Source organism: Papaver somniferum, chromosome 7, assembly GCF_003573695.1.
Source record: "Papaver somniferum cultivar HN1 chromosome 7, ASM357369v1, whole genome shotgun sequence".
Classification (NCBI taxonomy): domain Eukaryota; kingdom Viridiplantae; phylum Streptophyta; class Magnoliopsida; order Ranunculales; family Papaveraceae; genus Papaver; species Papaver somniferum.
The window spans coordinates 34,298,198-34,303,509 of record NC_039364.1 but is presented as its reverse complement, the minus strand read 5'-3'; the positions used below and the strand labels follow the sequence as shown (position 1 = coordinate 34,303,509).

Here is a 5,312-nt window from a genome sequence, read left to right as displayed (position 1 = left end):
AGTACGCATACAGATATGCATATTATATCGGTCTTGGATCAACATATATGCAAGTACGCATACTATGTCTACAATCCAATTATGGTTAAGTGTTCAAAACTCTATTTCAATCATTGAAACATTCTTAGAGGATGACAATAGTTTTTCACAAACTATTAGCATCAAAGCTATTTTCAAGATTGACATAATCCATACGAAACATTCCGAGTCTATATCAAATGAGATGTTACAAGGCGGTTTTCATATGATCATCTTTTGATTTTCGTCAAGAACATAAGATGAACTTGGTTAAAGCGAAAGCTTACAAACACATATTTCGAGAAATATGTAAGCTATTTAAACTCAACTCGAAATATCAAATGTGTATAATCGAATTATATAGCTATACGACTTTTGTCTCAATAAAGGACATAGAGTAGAAATAGACTTTCCGAGTGATAGATGAGTTTCAGTCTCCACATACCTTTTGTTGATGAAGTTCCACAAGATCTCCTTAGTAGTTCTTCGTCTTCAATTGATGAACACCGTGAAGTCTAAAGCTCAACTACACAATCTATCCTAGTCTGAAACATAGCTATAAGTAGACTATAAATCAAGACTTATAGTTTTGATCACTAAACTTGACAAACAAGCTTGAGATATCAACCTTGCGAGGTTGACCGAGCAGTGATCTAACACTCATTACTCCGTTTCATGGCTTATTCTCAGCTGAATTCCATGGATTAGTGCTAGATATTCACTTTTCGGGAATTTTAGCTAGCACCGAGTAAGCCCGGAGAAAATGGTGCGAGTGTACTTCACATTAATGCACGAACGAGCACCGAAATATGCATAAGTGAAAACCCAAATGCATAAAAGAGTATTCAAAAATATGAACGAACGAGGAAACCGATGCAAAATAAAGAAAGAAAATAATATAAAATAAAATACACAAGAGCGCAGGGATCGGGCCCACCGTCCGTCCGGTCATGCCTCCATGGCCGGTTCCGCCTCTGCCTTTATTTTATTTTAACCTATTTTATTATTTTCTTTGTCTCATGAACACTCCTTGTTTGAGCAAACTTCCTCATTTGAGGAAAACTTCTAGTTTCTCCATATTTCCTCACATGATGAAAAATAATAAAATAAAATAGGGAAGAGCACGTGACTGGGCACATGGGACGGCAAGCCATGCCTTGGCCGTGGTTGGTTTCACACCTCCTTAATTCCTTATTTTATTATTATTATTTCTTCTCTCATCTCATGAAACTCCCTCGTATGAGCAAAAAACCTGGTTTTTCCATATTTCTCAAATATTGCTCAAACTACCAAAACCCAAAAAGCCAAATGGTCACACGACCAGGCTCCTGACGAAAAATATTAAAATATCATTATTGGGCCGACCGAGCGAAGCGAGGGAGGACCTTTATATGGCCACTTTTTTGTAAATCCTAAGTCATCATCGATTAACACAAAAAGATTGGATTTTGGTATCCCAAACCATTTTCAATCAACAATGAAAAGACTAAAGAGCCCCTCTATGCTTCTATTTCTCACTAAAATTGGTGTAAATATAACAAAACACAATGGGTAATCACGTAAATTTCGTGTGCAGAAAAAAGGACACGGAGGTTGGTAATGTTGTAATTGTTGAGGGGCAGTTTAGTAAAATACAGGGTAAAGTGACCTAGATGTTGCAGGTTCGAATCTCGGCAACCTCCTTTTTTTTTTTTCCTCTTTTCTTTTTACCTTCTTCTTTCTTCTCCTTCGTTATGTTTTCTTCTTCGTCCCAAACTCCCGAGAAACTCCACCTCCACCTCGCCGCAAACTACCACCATCACCACCGCCGCAAACATCAGTTTTTGAAACACCACCACTATCTTCACCTGCAGCTCTCAATCGACTGAAACACCACCACTACTACCAATTTCGTCTTTTGTGCCTTCTACAAATCACCCGTACTTTCTCAATCTAAATCTCCGTTCATCTTCACCAATTTCCACTCTAAATTTGAATATTTTGTACTCACTTTCGAATTTAGAGTACAGGTTTTTGATTTGATTGAATAATTCAATCATCATCTAACCTGTAACCCTAAATACGAAATTGGGTGAATTGTTTCAATTACTTTTAATTGATGGAATTTCTTTTGAATGAATCGATTCAATGATTTACAGAGAAATAACCACTCATTTGATGTAATTGATTGAATTACTTTTAAGTTGTGAGAGAATTAGGGTTTTTGCAAACTTTTGATCAATCGAAGAACAATTTGAGGTAAGATTAATGGCGCATATGACAACAATTTAAGTTCTTTTAGTAAATTTATTGCATTCTCTCTTTTGTTGGTGTAGGAGTGCTATTTGAAACCCATGTATTTGGTCCTATGTGCTTATCATATCATGTTGAGCAGGATTTTAGCCTTGTTCTGAAAATTCAGTAAGTGGGCATCTGTGAGATGAACTGTATCGTGTGCATTTTCCAGTGCTCACTGGAAGGAACTTTGAAGGCATTCCCATGCTTTTGTTTTGCCATTATTATGGAATACAATATTAATGCCAAAATGTAGTTTCTTTTGTAAAAGCGAATGCAGTAAATTTACTAGCTTTATTATGTTCTTGAATTTTCAGGTCCCTATCTGTTTAGCATTGATGTAATGTTAATATGTTCTTCTTTCAGGAATTCATATCCTTACTAATTGTATTAAAGGAGTTCTTATCAATTTACTATTTTGTGTTGCTAGATATTTCTGCTACCAAAATAGTTTTTGAGCAATTGATACCCTAGGAGGCTTTTATCTGATGTGGAATATGTTAAGGTTTGTGTCTCTTTTTCTTTTCTCTCTCCATTCGTTTCTTTAACGTACATTTAACAAAGCTGTTAGCTATTTAGCACACGGCAAATGCAGAACGCCGGAACCCCACTCTTTCTATCTTCTTTATCCACTTATTACTTTTCCTGTTACCTCACTAGATCAAAAGGTCCTTGAGATGTGTTTGGGTTGAACCATTTCATAGGAAAGGTGAACTGATCCATTGGAAATATGGCTGCCAAAGAATTTCTGGTCGCCTAAAAACTAGCTAATGCCAGTGCACAATGTCTCTCATTTGTTGTCAGTATTGCCTCATGACCCCCCATCCACTGATTCTAATCACAAGTGGTAGTAGAGTTATGTTTTAGGTAGTCAAGAAACTCATTTATAACTACTCATCTTGGTTGGTGCAAGTCTGATAAAGTTAAAAAAAAATAATGATGCATAAGGTTACCAAATTAATTCCATTGAAGCCCTTGCCATCTACTGATACACTCCACTACTCTTTTAAAAGACTTTTTTGTCAATTCTAAAGGATTGACTCGTCCTCTGAAGATTACAGGTTCATGAGTAAAGAACTGTATTATATTTTCCTATGAAAACTTGCCGGTTTTTGGTTTTTAAAGTACTTGCTACACATTTGACCTTTCCACTTGTTAGGACTTGTATGTTTGGGCTGGGAGTCTAAGTTTTATATCCTCAAGTTCCTCTTTTTGTTTCAATGAGTATCAGCATAGCGCTACATGTTCATTATCTTCGTCTCCATTCTCCAGTTCTGTTGTTTTTCCCCTCATGAAAGTCATCTTCAATGATAAATAATTTGGATCCATTTCTTTTCCAGGATTTTTTCTCTGTTTCCCCGTTTGTTTTTTTTCTACAAATTTTACATGTTCCGATCATCTCTTGTTGTTGCTCTTGTTTCAGCATAGAGCTCCTATAGTGGGATCTGCTCCACTAAGAATCTGACTTATATGATATGTAATGGTATAAGTCTATACCTATAGTATATTAATTTGGATGATAGATTTTCGCACTGAAATCAGTTTTGTGTCTGATCGTATTTATTTCTTTTAATTGCAGGCACTCTCTTCTGTTTGTTTACGGATCACTGCCAGCACATGGAGGCATATTTACTTGGATGATGCTGATGCCAATTTCGTACCAGGACCAGTGGCATCTCGCTGTTGCGGATTGCTAGGATATTCATTGTTTTCATCTCCGTTCTCCAGTTCTGTTGGTTTTTCCTCATGGAAATATTTTGAATTCATTAGATAGTACCGTAATTTGGATGATAGATTCTCGCGATGAAATCAGATTTTTATCTTATTAAAACTAAATGAAGTCATATATATTTCTTTTAATTGTAGGCACTCTCTTCTGGTTGTTTACGGATCACTGCCAGCACATGGAGGCATATTTTACCGGGATGACGCTGATGCCAATTTTGATGCAATCACGTAGTGGTGTCGTTTCTTCAGGTTCTTCGACCGGCCCTCGCACCGTGGCAACAGTTGTACTAGTTTTAAAATATTATTCGTGCGAGCAAAGTTCTACTTGTTCATTCAAGCAAAATCGAGAGTTTCAGTCAAGATTAAACTCTTCTGAAAATCTAAAATATTGCTCGAACGCGCACCGGAAAATATCAAAATTCTCAAAATTGAGTCACGAGAAGTATGGTGACACATGCATGTTACCTTGACAGACCAAGGTCGGCCTTTTGGCTTGCAAAAGCCGGTCTCACACCTGTTATGATTTCTGACCTAATTGATCATATTGGGTTCAAACTCTTTCCAAACAACTTGGAATTTGATCGACCATCAGTTGGTCCCACGACCACCAAGGGCCAGTCTCGTACCCCTTGGTCGGTCCTCATCTCTTCATAACTAGGTTTTATTACGTAATCCTCAGACGAACACTATTTTAATAATAATTAAACGAGCATTTAATCATCCTTTCACCAACTGGTCTACAAAGGACTCGGGTGCATGCTCATTTGAGCACCTGGGTGCTACATGGTTGGCCCATCATCCCATGTTGGCGGTTCCTCACTCACTCATTGGTTGATTTCAGTAAATCATCAATTGATCAACAATCGATCAAAATTAGGGTTTCAAACCAAATGCTCTGCAAATCATAATTATGAGCAAGTTCAAACACTAATAATTTTATGTTGATCCAACAATCAACATCCTAATTAATCATACAATATTCAGTCTAGCTACCAGTCTTTTTAATTAATACTTTATTTGGTCTCGCTACCAATAATTCATGAATCGAGCAATATTTATTTTGCTCATCTATCAACACTAAACTGCTTAAATTAGCAAAATACACGATCAACTAGGTTCAGAACTCATTGATTCAACTATCAATTGCTCAACCGAGCAATATTCCTCATGTTGATTCAACTATCAACATTAGAGGATTCTATTATCCAGCAATAAATATTTTAATTTAATGTTTGGTCCTGCTACCAACATTTTTGCTCGACTGAACAACATGGTTCGAATGGATGACCATC

At 36.7% G+C, this 5,312-nt stretch overlaps 1 long non-coding RNA gene across 3 annotated transcripts; it reads left to right on the top strand.

Moving 5' to 3' along the window:
• The first annotated feature begins 1,753 nt into the window (after window positions 1–1,753).
• On the top strand, window positions 1,754–4,664 carry LOC113300654. 3 transcript variants are annotated; one of them, XR_003335866.1, is made up of 5 exons: window positions 1,754–2,256; window positions 2,723–2,797; window positions 3,716–3,775; window positions 3,872–4,019; window positions 4,159–4,664. It is a non-coding gene; the product is annotated as an uncharacterized LOC113300654 (long non-coding RNA). The 3 variants fall into 3 exon arrangements; XR_003335865.1 differs by having other exon boundaries at window positions 3,872–4,664; XR_003335867.1 differs by lacking the exon at window positions 3,716–3,775 and having other exon boundaries at window positions 3,872–4,664.
• Window positions 4,665–5,312: the final 648 nt, after the last annotated feature.